Source organism: Tetrao urogallus (genome assembly GCF_951394365.1).
Source record: "Tetrao urogallus genome assembly, chromosome: 1".
In the NCBI taxonomy this organism is placed as follows: domain Eukaryota; kingdom Metazoa; phylum Chordata; class Aves; order Galliformes; family Phasianidae; genus Tetrao; species Tetrao urogallus.
Window position 1 is genome coordinate 50,181,481 of NC_136813.1, and position 17,460 is coordinate 50,198,940.

The following is a 17,460-nucleotide window of genomic DNA, read 5'->3' on the forward strand; positions in this document are numbered from 1 at the left end:
CTCTGGTAATGTGCAAACACCAGGTAGTTTTCTAAGCAAGTATTCGAGGAGCCATTGTGCATTGGGTTTCTTCCACTGTTGCTGCTGTGACAGCTCAGAACTGCATTTCTGTATAAGGTGGCATAACCCTCAGCACTATCACGTACCACTTAGAATCACAGAATGGCTTGGGTGGGAAGGGACCTCAAGGGTCACCAAGTTCTACCCTCCCTGCCACAGGCAAGGCCACCAATCTGCAGATCTGGTGCTAGTCCAGGCTGCCCAGGGCCCCATCCAAGCTGGCCTTGAACACCAACAAGGATGAGACATCCACAACCTGTCTGGGCAGCCTGTGCAGGCACTTCACCATTCTCTCAGTGAATAACCTCTTTCCCCCTGACATCCAATCTGAATCTCCCTTCCTTTATTTTAAAACCATTTCCCTTATCCTGTCACCATCTACTCTTGCAAAAAGTTGATTTTCCTTAAAGCTCCCTTTAAGTATTGGAAGGCTACATTGAGGCGTCCCCAAACACTTCTCTTCCTGGGCTGAACAAGCCCAGTTTCACCAGCCTGTCTCTTCACAGGAGGGATGTTTCAGCCCCTGGATCATGTTTGTTGCCCTCTTCTGGACCCTCTCCAAAATCTCCAAACCATTCCATGTTGAGGACCCCTGACATGGATGCAGTACTTCACTGGGGCCTTAGTTCAACTTATAACCTTGTGTGGCAGAACTTGGTCAGGTGTGACTTCTGCTCTAACACCTGCTGTCTTTGGGGAGTTTGGGGTAAGGGGAGGGGAAAATGCACTGTTAGGGAAGCAAGATGACAAGGCTGTATTGTAGTGTGTTAAAACTTGCTACATCTGCAAATAAATGCTCAGTAGCTGAGAAGCTGCATATTTCCTTCCCTGTGTTGAAACTTTACTGAGACAACGAGACCAATGGCTTTCTGTGGCAAGTTTTGCTTTGGTTTGAATCCCAAAATCATGAGGTAGGGCAGGAGGTTTGTCAATCCCTTGCAGCACTGCCGTGGATCATTCTTTCTGTGGCTGCTGCTGTTAACCACAAGATGGTGCAGTGAAGTGAGTTGCAACCTGTGTGCATTCTTGCTTCTGAGTTACTAATTTGGGAATATTCAGCAATCTGTGGTGGTTAAAAAAAAAAAAAAAATCAAGATACATTTTGTAAAGGTGAAGTCTACTTACTTTGTTTCCCTTACAAACTGCATTTTGTTCTGCTTTCTCTGACCTTTGATAGCTTTGCTAGGTTTGCTAGAATCATGTTAGGATGTACCCCTCTGTTTTCCTTTCTCCCTTTTATTATTTGAACTTTTTTTTTCCCACTATTTGTTTTAAAGAACAGAAGATGCATTGGTTTCCCCTCCTTCTCTAATAAGATGTTAACCAGATTGTCATCAAAGTAAAGTCTTGGACATTTCAATGCTTCCTGTCCCTTATATGCTTTTAAGTCCTTTACAGGCAGCCACAGAAAGCTGCATGTTATGCTATATTGCGTTTTCCCTATTGAACTCTGTGTCTTTCTTAGACCTTTTCAAAGGAGATGGAAAGTTCAGAGATGTTTGTCAGCTCTTTTGTATTTCCCTGTAGTTCCCTATCTGATGGCAAGCATGAGCATGAAAAGTTCTTTCAAGTGTGGGTACCATTGTCCACAGCAGCTGATGTCATTTGCCAGGACTGCTTATGTTCCTGCACATGAATCAATCTCTGTGGCTCTCATTCTGGTGCTTAACGACCTGAAAGCATTCCAACCTATCTGTCTGCTTTTCAAGGTCTGGAACATCTGTGGTGAAGGATTACAGATCTTTGACTCCTAATGTTCCTCACCCATCCACCAAGACTTCATGGCAATGTTAAATACACTGTGTTTTTGACAAAACTGCAGAAAATGGAAACTCAATTTTATTTTGAAGTACAAAAAAAAAAAAAAAAGTCCCCCAAATGATATGAGTAATATCTTCTAGTTCTTGTCTGGCATTTGTATTTGTCCTATATATGCAATAGGACAAGTCAGAAAGGCTTTCTAGTGAGAGAAAGAGCACTATGCAGTTGTATTCTTTTCATTTAGTTACTTGCTCCTGTTGTTGACTTACTGATTAGAAGTTTTCAGACCTAAGCAAAGTTGTCAGATACTAATATCTGCTAGAAGAAATATGCTTCATAGTCGAAGGATATGTTAGGTGCTGCAGCGACTAGCTGAATGTGCAGACAGGCTGCCTATGTGCTGTTTTCCTGCAAACACTTATTATTAGTACAACCAACATTTTTTGTGCATCTTTGTCATCTTTTGATTCAAATGTGACAATATGTGTGTTCCTCCCAGATCATGATTGCAATATATATTTCTTGGCTGACTGTTCTTAGAATACACATCTATGCTCTTTTTATATCTATGCACACGTAGCTTATTTTAATGCACCACAGGGTACTATTGATTCCTCTCTGTCCAATTCTCCAGTCTGTCCAGGTCTTGCTGAACGCTGGCACAGGCTTCCAATGCATCAGCCATTCCTCCCAGCTTTGTATCATCAGCAAACTTGCTGAGGGTGGACTCTATCCCTTTATTCAGGTTGTTGATGAAGATGTCGAACAAGGCCAGACCCAGCACCAACCCAGGGGGAACAAGGCTAGTTGCAGGCCTCTAACCAGACTCTGTACCGCTGATGACAATTCTCTGAGCTCTGCCAATCAGCCAGTTCTCAATCTACCTCACCATCCACTCATTCCACACTTTCTAATTTTCATAACAAGTACATTGTGGGAGACTGTGTCAAACACCTTGCTGAAATCAAGGTACACAACATTCACAGCCAGTCATTGCATCACAGAAAGCTATCAGGTTGGTCAAGCATCATTTCCCCTTGTTGAATTCCTGTTGACTACTCCTGATAACCTTGTTCTCTTCCAATTGCTTGGAGATGGCATCCAGAACAAGTTGTTCCACCACCTTTCCAGAGATGGAGGTGAGGCTGACTGACCTGTAGTTTCCCAGATCTTCCTTCTTGCCCTTTTTGAAGACAGTGACATTGGCTATCCTCCAGTCTTCAGGCACCTCCCTCATTCACCAAGACCTTTCAAAGATGATGAAGAGTGGTTCAGCAATCACCTCTGCCAGCTCCCTCAAATATATATACCAGTGCAGACTGTTGTAGTTAATGTGTCAGCCTGAAAGATACTACAACCATGGGAATGGATTCCTACCTCATGGTCTGTAATGTGAAAGCAGACTGATGCAGTACCAAGATACCTCTGTGGGGCAAACATCTGGAGCAGAATACCCTGACTTTTGACTGGGGCATGTCAAAAACAGGATCTTTCTATACTCCAGAGGGAACCTTTTGGAAGGTAATGCAGTAAGCATTTCTCTTGGCTGTCTTGCAAGAGAAAACCCCTAAGAAGACAAGTAATTGGATACAAGAAACATCAGACCTTATTTTCAGCTTGTGCTTGTTTACAGCACAAAAAACTCAGGGAAGGCAATTTCTGAAGGGCCGGATTTTGAGAAGCTGTGGCAGGTTTCTTGAAATGCCTTTTGAAACTTGTTGCAGGAAGAGTGTGCTTTGCCCCCTTCACTCTACTGTTCTGGAGGTGTTTCCAAGGAGATGTATGTTGAGAGTCGAAGGAGCTTTCAGGATACACTGCTACACAGCTAAAAGCTTATTGTTGTTTCTAGAAGCAGTGTGTAGTCCTTTGATGTTTAGAGGAAACCAAGTTATCGGAGAAGTTAGCTCAACCTTCAGCTCAAGTGCCAGCAACATTCAGGAATAGAACTGCATGCAATATCCCAGCAATATTAGTGGTTACCTACCTGACTGTGTTGTAATTGCTTTTAGTGGTGCCTAAGCTGCAAACCAATGCTTTTCTGTAGTAGATGTAACAGAAAAGAAAGATAAGAAAGCAGCTGCCATGCTAGGAGAAAGTTGTATTTTAGCAGTGAATATAGCTGCAAGTCTTAGCAAGTATTGCTAAGTGCAATAAATTAGGGCTACAAAAAAAAAAACCTAGAAAAATGAGGAACATGTTAGAGCAGTTTGACTTTGGAGCAGATAGTTAGTGTGTTATTTTACCTGCCGCCATTGCTAAATATAAAACAAATCTGTGTTTGCCAGCCATGTGCCCTATATCAAAGACTCTTCCACAGCGTAAGAAAGCACTCCATAGAAGTGTATTGTGTCTTTTAGCCTTAACATCTTCTAATTAGGTTTATGCAAATGTATGATGTCTTTTAGCCTTAACAGGACATCCTGTAATTAGATTTATGTAAAAGAGAAGAAACACAGGTTTGTCTTTTGCTGTTTGAGCAAGGTTTTCTAAACAAATGTGACTCTCTGCCCTACGTAGTGTGCTGCTGCTGAGCTAATTAATCATTTCCATGCTGGGTATGGATCATCAAGGAATGACCTATAGCTTTGAAACTTCCTGGAGCTACTACTTGTGTATGTTGCTGAATAATTAAAACTTAAAATCAGCATTTTCCTTCAGTTGCTGAGTTGTGTGGCTTTGATCAAACTAGCGAATGCAAACTGAGTGACTTGCAATGTTAATAATGTACTACTGCTGCTTTATTGCAACATCTGTACTTGTCTGACTATAACTAGAGAGGTGCCAACACATTAACTCAATACTCTTTATACCTGAAATATCAGCTTAATTAGGATCATTTATCAAAATGACACTTGTTTCATAAGGCCAAATCAAATTGATTACTGTTGTTCCTGCTGCGCTTGTGCAAGCATTAAAAGCAATGCTTTCAGAAATGGGAGCAGGTATCTCTCTTGCATTATATAGAAATGTAGTGTTAGAGGAAGCTCAAACATTTTAAGATATTAATGAAAGAAAATACAAAAATTCCAAAAGATGCAGGTGATTAAATAGTCTGTTATAATCTTATTTGTCTAGCTGCAAGTCTTTGATATATTTGCTGTCTGATGATGGGATGTAACATGGAAAAATTGTCATTGTTCTGCCAGTTGAGACCTGAGAATAAGAGACCTAGGCTCAGATTTCCAGATGTATTTAGATGTATTAGGCTTCTGATGGCAGTAGCAGCAAAGTATCTGTTAATCTTCCAGGCTCTGGATTTAAGTGACCTGAAGGCCAACTGAAGTGAAACTAAGTATTTCGTGTTTTGAGAAAGTACCAGTAAAACAGCAAAACAATTTAAAATTCAATTAGTAGCACATTGATTTATTCTATAATGAAGAGTATTCTAGTTTCTGGAGTATGAATGAAGGCCATAGTAAACGTGTTTCTTTAAAATGAAACCTGTCTAAATCCTCTTCTAAATGCGCCGATGCCATATGCTTTTTGCTGAAAACCTTCTGAATAGTGTTGTAAGAACATCACATGCGATCTGACTTTTACATCTCAAGGCACGAGGGCTTAAGGCCTTCCACTTGCCTTGGTAAGTCAGAAGTAGAGCTTTAAAAAGCAGGTGGGATCATCTGGAGGAATCTGTGTGGTTAAGTCTAATAAAACTCCACCTAACAGAAGAAAGTAGAGCATAGCCATTCTGAATAAAGTAATTCTAAATAAGGCAACGTTGCCTCTTTAAAGACGAGCTCAGAGAGAGGAAGAATTCAATTTCAGAGGTGAGATTTGAGTCTCCTGACTTTTGCTTACCAAAATTTGAGGAATCTATGAAAAGAAACATTCTATGTCATCCACATTAGCTTTGTAGACTGTTGAAATGGGATATTCATAAGGTAAGCATGGGAAGAATAGCTTAGAGGAGAGCATTGCAATCCAGGCCCAAAATTGTTTTGCAAACTGTATCCAGCACAGTTTTCAGCATTCCACTTTTAAGAGGAATTACTGTATAAAAGGGAGACCTGAGGCTTGTCTGCCTGAAGACTTCAGGAGTTCATTTTGCAGAGGTAGGGGTATTTGTGACAGAGTAGTGAGCTTCTGCTGGGATGCTGAAGGGATGTATTTAGAATTTCAAAGGAGCTTGGCAGTTTGGAGAAGTAGTCTGAAGTAAATGAGTTTGAGGTTCTGCACTACCCCCTGCCTGAACTGCTAAACATTAACCCCAGAAATGAAATCCAGGAATAACTGATTTCTTCTTCAGTTCCTCAGAAATGGTGTGAGATTGTAGCTGATGACAAGTTGCACGGAATTCAGTGATGTCAAGCTCTGCTGCATGTGAAGTTTGTGTTCTGCTCAGCAGTGGTTAAGCTTCTGCATCAGTCTGCCCTGTTTTGGGCACCAAAATTTTTCATGTTCTGCCATTTGTGACTTCCAAAGCAGAAGTGAAGAACAGAGGTAGTTTATCCTATGTTAAGATAAGCAAAATATTAGAAAATAACGGAGAAGCAGTGTAGCGAGGGAGAACTCTATTTATCTCTAATAGATCTGCAAAGAAGTTAACAACAGCAAATTGCAGTAAGATTTTCATTTTCATCTTAAGGATTAGGAGACTCTTAGTAGGGATACAGGTGCATCATTGAGACTTCTTGCATAGAACTTCAGTTTCCAGTGTCTCAGGTCCTTAGGAATGAAATAAAACCCACGTTTTTTAGGATACGGTAATTTCATAACCCTTCTAAATTAATCCATATGATCTTTGAATTTTTTTTACCTTCATGACCTAAGCCATTACTTTTTGGGACCTGTGTGGGGAAAAAATGCGAACCCAGACATAAATAAAAATCCTGGTTTCATTTACTTTATCTCACTGGAAACTCAAATGTAAAGATTGAGTATAATATTAGATTTATGTGTTGTTTTTGCACCTTTGCAGGTAAGTGAACTTTTCAGTAGAGCAGAAACTTTCATAATAATGAAAAAAGCAAACACCAAATACTCTTTATTGCTTAGTCTTTGCTTTACATTGGTGACATTGCAATTTGCCAGCAATGTTTTTCATACTAAAAGAAGAGAAAATTGTTGCTACATTGGTTTTTCAACTGAAATTGAAAATACGCTTTGTTCTGGCCTATTTATTTTTAATTCTTTCTCCTTGGTTCTTGTTGCCTCTAGCAAAACACTACTTCAGCCTAGCAAACTATTAAAGAAAGCAAAATTTATGCTGCTTGCTTGGCCTACTCCATCAATGCATGTATGTGCCAGCAAAATGTCAGAAGAGACTTTACTAGTGCTCTCACATCACTCTAGTGAATTACCCTAGTGACAATTTTTCCATGCTATCTCGTTTACTGTCTTCTTTTACTTTAGTTAGGAGGAAATCATTGCTTTGTTTTGCTGCTTTTCACATGCCCGATGGTTGAGGTGTCCTCAATTAATGGCAGACTCACAGAGTTGTTAGGAGAATATGAGAGTTAGGACTCTGATCCTATTTCTTGAGAAACAAGGGATGGTGTTTTGAAGAGACAATCAGTCTGACTCTCTGCAGCTGCCATGCTTTGGAACTCTTCATCAGCTGTGTATGTGCAAGAAAAGGCTGAAGGTGGTACAGGTCTAATTCACTTCATGGGGATCCTCCAGAATGCAAATCCATGAGCACTAGAGATTTACAGTGATATGCCTGGTTAAACAGAGTGACTGAAAAATGGGCGCTATGCTCCTCAAGATTTGTATTCTTGTCTAATCTGCTGTTATTATATTGTGAATCGCTTGCAGAAGTACTTGGTTAATGGATAAACAGGATGAAATCTGCAAGTAAGGACTGGGTTTTCATCTTGTGATTTCAAAGCATTATTTCTCTGTTTATCGCCACGAAATTTGCTTGAACACTATTAATTGGCAGCTCAGATATGTTTCCCCTGTCAACTCTTCTGGGTAATTTCCAGAACCTGCACAATGCGTGAGTTGGCTTTTCAGTGGAAAGAGTTTGTGCAGAAGACTTGAGGAATGACATTTCTCTCCAAGTTCTGATGCTGTGAGGAGAATATGAACTGACAAAGTGCAAGATTCTGAATGTTCTCTTGCAATTAGAAAAAAAAAGGATGAAGCAGTGCTAAGGAAGGAGACTTTATCTCCTCAGATCTTAAAATTTTAGCTTTGGATGACTTTTTTGGTGATAACATTCAGAAGTTGCTTGAAGGAGCCATATTATGATTAAATGTGTTTGTACGTTGTTGTGACAAGAGTGAATGGAGTAGCTTTTAATACTTTATTTATCAACAGTTAAACAGAAAGCATCTTTTTTGCTTTCCCAAAGCGTTTTCCAGCAAAAGTTGCTTTGGAAGATGGTCTATAAGACAAAGATTACCTGAAACATTAACTAGCTTTTAGTGTGTCATCCTTCATTGTGATGAATAGCTTCCAGATCAGACCTGCCCATTTGCTCAGTTTTTTTCCATCCTGAGAAACATGTGGAACTTAAACAACAGTAATGGAATTCTTCATATTAAAATGTGTAGCATAAGGGTAATGTTCATTTTCGCTTTGTGTACATAGGTTGTATGTCAGTGCAACTCAGTTGCTACTAAAAAGGATTGGAAATCCATCTATGGGGGTGGGGGGAAGGGGGGAGAAAGATACTTGTTTTACCAGTTTATCGTAAGAACTTTTGGCTTTCACTTTCAAATACCAAAGAGTCTTCTGTTATTTGCAGTCAACAGCCTGCATAAGAGAAGGTAAGGTTAGGAGAAGAGATTTTGAAGAATAGCAGTGTAAACAGCTGGCTTATCATGGGCAGTCCCAAGAAAGTTGAGGTCGCTGGTTGTCAGGTAATTGACATTGTTTCTGTGGAGCAAGGTGTGTAAGCGTAAGCCCTCTTTAGAGAGAGATTTTCATCTTTATAAGAGAATATTTTAATCTACACAGTAAAGACAGTTTACTTTTCACACAATAACTTTGAAATCTTCAAGAATATGAATTTGTTGTAGTTTTAAAAGCAGTTTAAAAAAGAACTGTGTTAACACTGCTTTTTCCATTGCAGTAATAGGTATTGCATACGTGATGCAGAAGGTGTTATAATGTGATATAAAATTTTGTTAGCTTGGAATTAGATTTTGAGTTTTGGCCTAGAAAATGCCCTTTTAAGACTTTAAGACAAGCCACCTACTGAGAATGGAGAAGTCTCAATGGCTTTGTCCTTGCAGATGTCATTGGTAGAGATTGTGTATTCATTTTTAATGCATGCAGTTGAAGTCCCCACTAGACTTAGTAGTATTACAATTCTTGGTAGGCGCGTGCCAGAATAGATGAAGTTATTAAATATTACATAAGTATTAAATACTACATACACTGTTCAGACCAATGAGTGTTAACAGCTGCTTCCAAACTACACACAACATTTGAGAATTTCTTCACTTTTACTACATTGCAGTTACTTTTTTCTTTAGAAATTCTGTGTTTTATACTCTTAAATACATTGGACTCAAGTAGCTTACAAAATTTCATCTTATTTTTCTCATGTATGAAGTGTAATTTATACAACAACAGGAGAAGTGAATGTCTAATAAGAAACCTACTTTTGTTCTGGATGTTGCTTGGAAATCTTTCTTCCAATTGTGTTTGTAATGCATCAGCTCTATCTGATCATAAATTGTTTTGCCTGAAGAAATATGAGCAGCTGACTAGCCATTTTGCTTAACATTTCAACCATGCTTAACTATGAAAATGTGCTTTCTTTGAAATTTTCTGGGTTCCTTATAGAAAGTTGCAAGTACATAAGGAATAATATTTATTGATTGATCTTAATGTCTTAACCTGTTCTCATTTTATGTTTGCGTGGTACTGCTGGAAATCATGTTTCCTCCCTTGCTGTTGCAAGTAAACTTTCATGCATATGTGGAATGGCGATTTCCAAGGTTAAAAGGATGAACATAAGCAGAGATTAGAGGGCAGAGAGATCTTTTATAGTTCTTGTTTGTTGAACTAAAGCCTGCACAGTAAAACTTCAGTTAACAAGGATACCATCACAGTAATAGATCCTTTCCTTCTGATTCCTGATATACATCTATGATGATTTAATCCTGTTCACAGATTACGATTATTTGTCAGTCTCCCAGTGTTACTAAGATTGTAGGGTTGTTATGAGTACATATAAAATTTAAAATAATATTTTTTTAAAAATGAGGTATTTTTGTGACAGATGCTGGTTTCTATTAAAAGGGGAGTGAAATGGCAATCACTTTGTTTTTGATAAACAGAAAACCAAAACAGTTTAATCATATCAAGAACATCCTGTAGTAGAAAATCTTGTAGCATGTTTACTGCAGTCGCCCATAAAAATAAGTTATTTCTATCATAACTGAAGTCATCATGCCTGAAATGACAGACATTGGGAGACTACATGTTTTATGAATGTAGCTGCTGTACTAAAAATTTAAAGTGAAATTAATGTAGTAGGAAAGTAGCTGTGATGACATTCATTACTGCTGTGAAAGAGAGTTCATTGGGATTTTATGTAGATGATACTTAAGTGATATTATTGAAACAGTATGAAAAAAGCTTGATTTTTGAAAGGACTCTAATTTGGAAATGACATGCAGGAAACTTTAGTCTATTATTGTAGACATACTGTGTGTTTTAGTAAAATAAATTCAATTGGAAGCATAAGGAAATCTTTGCGGTTAGCAACTAAAAAATGGAAGTTGTCAAGCTAGTCTGAAGAAAGATGGACAACATCTTTGCTGTTTTACTCCTGAAGTGTGACTGTCCAGGGCTTTGATTTCATGCTGAGATCTGGCACATTTCCATCAATGTATAGTCAAAGTGACTTCAAAGTCAACTTTGAAAACAGTGGTTTTTTTTTAAGTGAGAGTAAATAAAGTCTTAAGATTTATTGAAACAAAAAAGTTGCAAAAGTAGAGCTGCATTGACACAAGATGTTGAATGGCAGTGGGATTGGCTTGTGTCTCTAAAATGGCACAGAGAAAACCTCTTGAGGATTAAATTTGGGAAAGAGCTACTTCAGCCCCCAAATCTAATAAAGCAGCCTTTCAGCAAAAATACTTTTATAAAAAAATGAGATGATTTGGCTTTTAGCATCTGACTTAGTCTTGTTGCAGGAATGAAGTAGTTGATGGAGCTTTCTTAAGAGCTTATTAAATCTGTATTCTATTATGAGTTGTTTGAGACATGGGTGATTGCAAAAGAAAAAATGGTAACTGATGAAAAACGTTTTAAAATATTTTTAGATGAACATTTTCATGTTTCCTAAATTACAGCGTGCTGAATCATAGAATGGTTTGGGTTGGAAGGAACCTTTAAGACCATCTAGTTTCAGTCCCCTGCTACACGCAGGGACACCTCCCTCTAGACCAGGTTGCTCACAGCCCCATCCAGCCTGGCCTCGAAAGCCTTCAGGGAGGGGGCATCCGCAGCCTCTCTGGGCAACCTGTTCGAGTGTCTCACAACCCTCACAGTAAAGAATTTCTTCCTAATATCTGATCTAAATCTACCCTTTTTCAGTTTAAAACCCTTGTTCTGTTGCTACATGGCCTTTATTAAAAAAATCAGCTGCCATCTCATAGCCATGTTAGAGGAGAGAAGGCAACAGGAGCTTAACAGTATCTGCTGAAATGTGTGTTTGTCACCTATAGAGAACATTGCTGCTGTGTCAAAAGCAAATTCCCCTCCATGTCTTGTGTGGCTCATTCTTGCTTCCCGTTGGAGATGTTACTGGTGGCTAAATGTGTGAAGCGCGTGCTGCTTCCCTCTTGAAAGGGTAAACGTTCTTGGAGAGGAAAGAGAGGCTGAGAAGTCACCAAGGGAACATCAGTACAGAAATATAGCAATAGCAAAGCACTGTCAGTCTGTGAGACCACTAACTGGAAGATTGGTTACCATCTCACTGAGCTACTCCAAATTTGACATAGGTTAACCTGTAGGTTGAGTGAGCTCCTTGAACTCTTGGTGATTCAAGGAGTCTCTGTCACATTTCATGCAGATAGCACTGAGGGAGCCCAGCCTTAGGGCTGGTGCCTGTGGTCCCACTTTTCCTTCCTTTGGTCTGAAGGAACTGTCGGCTCTTTGTAGATACTGCCCTGTATTGAACTTCAAGTAAGTTTTTCTACTTAAAACTCAAAATAAGTGATGTTGATTTATTTGAAAGTGAGACCACTTAGATGGGACTTGTACTGGACAGTATGTGGCCAGTATCATGTAAACAGCCACTCTCACCTGTTAATCAATGTCAGCATTTTGAAAATAATTGGGTTAAAAACTTAAACACTTCTATTTGTAAGATTTTCCCAGCCAACCTTTTCCAAGTATTCAGGGAAAAAAAATATCTTAGCATTTGTATGTGTACTGTTTCTAGACCAAGATTGTCTGTAAAAAGACAATTTTCTGATTGCTATAGCACAGTGTTTCTAGTGCACAGTCTTTAAAAGATACCTTTCATTTATCTGAACTTTCCTGTTTACAGTTCACATTTATAGAAATTACTTCAGATTATAATACTTGTGGCTGAAGTACTGTGTGGAGTGAATGTGAAGATCTTACTGCAATTTCTAAGAACAAGAATATTCCTCTGTGTCATTCTGTACTTGGCACAGATGCTCTGAAAAGAAACAGTCTTGTTTTCCTTGCCATTCAAGGCAGGAGTGGCAGGAATTCTCGAAAGGACACAGCTATATTGTAAAGTCAAAAGAGGGTTTGTACTGCATCATTAATCATCTTTTTCTGTTAGCTTAATTGTGTAATTTATACTGGTTTTGTTAAGATATGGTATAGAGTTTATCTACATTAGGTCCAGGTGTTATGCACATTAAAGTTTGGGAGATACGGACATAGTGGAAAGAATCCAAGAAAAAATCAGAAAGATGGTGAAAGGACTGGAGTGCCTCCCCTGTAAGGAGAGGCTGAGAGAGCTGGGACTGTACACCTGGAGAGCAGGAGGCTCAGGGGGATCCCATCAGTGTAGGAGACTACAGAGGCAAGGCACACGGTGTACTGTGCACTGTAATGGATGCCCAGTACAGTGCAGGAGGAACATACTGGAGAAAGTCCAATGGAGGGCCATGAAGATGGTGAAGGGTCTGGAGTACCTCTCCTATGAAGAGAGAGCTGGAACTACTCACCTGGAGAGGAGGCAGCTGAGAGGGATCTCATCAGTGTCTATATATACCTGAAGTGCACAAAGGACAGAGCTAGGCTCTTTTAGATAGTGGTCTAGTGCCAGGACAAGAGGCAGGGGGGCACAAACTGTAGCCCAGGAGGCTCCCCCTGAATACCAGGAGCAGTGCTGCGCTGTGCGGGTGCCGGAGCACTGGCACAGGCTGCCCAGAGGCTGTGGGGTCTCCTCCCTGCAGCTCTCCAGAACCGCCTGGCCGTGGGCCTGGGCACCCTGCTCTGGGTGGTGCTGCTGGAGCAGGGGCTGGGACACGGGGACACAGAGGGACACAGAGGGACACAGAGGGACACAGAGGGCCCTGCCTGCCTCAGCCAGCCAGGGGTTCTGCCCGGTGTGTTTCACTGTTACTTTGTTGGGGAGATAACTGATGAGAAGCAAATGGCTGTGTGGTGTTCAGCTGTCTGCTGGGTTATGTCCCAAGAGCAGTACAAGTGGTAAGGAGTTCCAGTCACTTAACAAGTCTAGTGTTTCAAAAATAATTTCTCTAAGTTTAAAGTCAATTATAATTTTCTCTTGCCAAATACAGAGGAGTTTCATATAGCTCAGAGGTTTGCACAGTTTTGTAGCACTTTCTGGCAGTTAAACTCGGAAGGCGGAATTATTATGGGAAGAGATACAGGATTGCTATGTGTCTCACTAAGGGGCCAGCATTGCAGCCAGAAACTTTTTCTGACTGAAGGCAAACTTTTTCTGGGAAAAATAAATGTATATACACTTAAATTTATTTTATTAACAAGTTTGGCTTCCTTCCTTGGTTCTAGTTTTGGAATGATACTGGCAACACTGTGAACATAACATTTTTCTCTATCTAACTGGCTCTTTCTTCCGGCATGCTTAGCCTTCACAGGTTGTTTAGGTGTTGTGTTGAAATATAAAGAGTCAAGTATAAATATATATGGAAGAGGAGTAGGACAGGATGCCTTGGCAGGAGTAGTCCTTCATAATGAGTGGTTGGCAAAATATTGGTGTGTGTAAACTCTGCTGAAGCCTGACAGAATTCTTAGTGGTCCTTGCAAGGCTGCATGAGGTACCAGTTACAATGGTGATGGCACAGGATAGCAGATGGAAACTTCCAAAATAAATTGGTGTGTGGAAAGGTTCCTTTTAGGGCCTTGCCTGTGTTGCCTCTGTTTTTTCAGAGGATTTGATCTTGAAATTTACTGGTTGTGTATGAGGCTGTTTTGAGAGAAGAAGGCCACTGTTAAACAGGGAACGTAAAGCTGAAGCAAATGGAGCAGTGTGTCAGCGTGATGAGAACATGCAAGCGTGCAAAGTGTATCTTGATTTGACTGTTGGTCCTACTTTTTTGTAGTTTGGCTGCATAAGTTTATGCCAACAGCTATGCCTGAAGGCATATGCAGGGTTCCGAGATGCAGAGAGCTCTAGAGGTATAAGAAGTAACAGAAAGTTTTGAAGTCTGGATATATTTCTGGGTGTGCCAAATGTGATCTTGTCCTGTGGCTCTGGTCTTTTTGGTTCATAGAGAAGATGCCTTAGATACATCAAAATGAATCTAAAGGCCAGTTTTTAACTTTCTATAAATCAAAATGAGAGCACTGTGCCATATAAGTGCTTCAATGTACATACAAGTACTTGTGTTCAGGCTGTACTAAGTACACTGTTGTTTGCATCAGTGCAGTAAGAGGTTTTCCATCTTAAATGAAACAAGATGAGCATAGTGATGCCTCAACCTTTGCTAGCAGCCCAAGTAGCACTTCTGAAGTACAAGCAGTTTGTGCATTAAATGGCCTGTTCCCCTTCATCTGTGGTCCACATAGAATTTCTTTTCTCTTGGCTCTTTCCTAGCATGAAAACTGAATACCGTTTTGCTGTTATCACTGTATTATAAAGGATTTTCGAGAACATGACTTAAGACTTAATGACTTAAGAACATGACAAACTGTAAAGCTAAACAGTTAATACTTGACTGATACTAACGGTCAAGCCATTACTTCAACTTTTTGTTATGTAGTAACTTGCAAATGATCTAAATAAAAGCTTTATTAGTTCCCTTACAGCACTAGGTATGTTATGAGATAGCTGATCATTATTAAAAAGCTACATAAAGTTATTGAACTTAAAAGCTTTATTAAAAATAAAATATTATTTATAACTGGAGCTTATGAATCAAGGGATCTTAAGTCCGTATAAGTCTGCTTTGGAGCAGAGAACAAAAGTAACTGCAGTAAGTTTAAAAAGAGTGAGTGATATGAAGGGGTATAGAATTTGAAGTGTGTCTGAAGTCCTACAGAGTAATTTTTGTAGCTGTGCTGTAATAATATTGGATTTCAGTTGGCTATCAATTTTATTTCCTATGCAAAGAAAAAAAAAAGTCAAACTATCTTCAAATGATTTAGAGCAATCATTTTTATAAGAGCTCTCGATGTTGTTCAGTCTTACTTTTGGTGAGCAGTCAAACCTGGGAAAGTCTGTGCAGAATATTTCTTAATAACTGGACTAGTCAGAGTTAACCATTGATGCAGTCCCCAAACAGTGCAGTGGCTAACTGGTGAAAGTTCTTCTGTCATAAGCCTCTTATTTAAATAAAATACTGGTATCTTTGAATAAAACAAAAATAACCAACCAAACACCTCTGCATCTGAAGGTGTTGATGATTAAATGCTTCGTCATGCTTGGAGTAATTGCTTTAATTAGCTATTAAACAGGCTTCAGGGTCAATGTGAGAACAGTTTTCTCTCTTTCATTTGATTTAGTAGGAGCAGTTAATGATTTTGTTTTTATTATCTTTACTCTCTTCTTTAGAATTATTTACTTAGCACATGGAAGGCAACAGATATTTGCTATTATAAAATCAATTTCATGCCTGACTAGTCTATCTCTTCCACCTTTGTCATTACTGTTGGTGCTTGGGGTGTTATCTTGGGTTTATTTGTGTTTATACAACTAGATGGCAGTGGGCCTTCCCAATAATTATTTGGGGATTTTGGACCCTGCATCTGTAAACAAAAAATGTTTAAAATAAAAGATTTTAAGTGTGCTTGTACATTACTGTTGCATTCTTTCCTTCTTGGAAAATATGACTACTTATTTTTGTGCATCGTTAAACATGTGAACCCCATAAATACTAAAAAAGCTTTTCTTTTAAATAGAAGAAAATAGCTCAATAAGAAAGGAAAAATATATGTAGAAACTCCTTTTTTATTCAAGTAAGTAAAATTTCAAAGTGTATTTTAGCAAAGTAGGATTTGACAATGTATAAACTTCAGTCTTATTTCTGCATGCAGTCGGAATTACAACTTAACACCTCTTTTCTGAGATCTCTCATTTCTCATTCCTTTCAGGACTTTGACAGGAACTAGGATGCTGAGTCTGTCCAAATGGAGTGGAGTGTTCTATAATTTTTCATGGCTGTTTTTCTTATGCTCTGTGCAGATGATCAAAGCTGTTAAAATGGACCTGATGAAAAGCACTGCTTCTTGCAGTCTATTGAAATAAAGCTCTAAAAAAGGGGTGTTAGTTTTGAGCGTTGTATTGAGCATTTCAGAATACTAGAAATTTGAAAATCAGAAAAAATGAAGGTTGAATATGATTTAAATTGATTTTTGCAATGGAGAAATTAATAGCTCTTTGAGAAGTTTGTTTCCTACCTATTGGTTGATCTTGGCTGAAGTCTTAGTTACTTTGCTTTAAATAAATGAACGTACTTTTTGATTTTTAGCCTCCTATGAGATTACCGACTCCTTATGCATGAAGCCAGCCTAAATGACCTGCAGACATTCATAATTTGAAAAGGAGTCTTTTGCAGTATTAGTCATTAAGACCCAATACCTGTGTTGCAATGAAATGACTCTTTGAGAAGTTATTCCTTTCCGCATCATGTTCACATGTTTTTGATTACAATTCGGAGGACAAAACATTTCCTTTCCTAGGAATTGTTGATATGTGTTCAGGATGTTTTCTTAAGAGCACTGATGGTCATGCAGCTTCCCCTTTCTGTCATTACAGGTGCAATTTTTAAGAAGCACATGTCAGAGTGAGAATCCCTGGTTTCTACTCTTATTAGTAATGAGAAGTAATTAAGTTTATGGGTTTTATTCAATAATTAGTTATTTTGACAGTGAAATGGAGGTGGAGATTCTCTGCTATTGATCTTTTTTTTCCTTTTTCTTAAGACAATGACTTGAATTATAAGATGTAATTTCACCCCAGCTGAGTAATAGCAGCTAATGTCTGAATTTCCACACCAGTCAGCTGTTGAGGAGTAGGACTGAAATAGCAACACAGCTCCACTGCCAGCTCCTCATTATCTAGGACGAAGACTGGAAGACAAGAAAAGAGTTTGGAAAAATCCAGGTAATTTGCTTATGTAATACGTCACAGCATTCAGCTGGTACTGTTATTAAATTGTGGCTGCATACCACTGAAAGTGGTTTCTGCAGAAGAAAGCTGTCTCTGTTGTACAGCGTAGTGTCTTGGATTGCTGAAAGTACAGCCCCCTTGTCTTTGTCCCA

At 39.0% G+C, this 17,460-nt stretch overlaps 1 protein-coding gene across 1 annotated transcript in view; it reads left to right on the forward strand.

Annotated features, from left to right (window-relative positions):
* Positions 1 to 17,460, forward strand: part of HS6ST3 (heparan sulfate 6-O-sulfotransferase 3) — a gene marked incomplete at both ends in the record, with an annotated part of 274,884 nt that overhangs the window by 35,259 nt on the left and 222,165 nt on the right. The gene's annotated exons all lie outside the window — the stretch shown is intronic.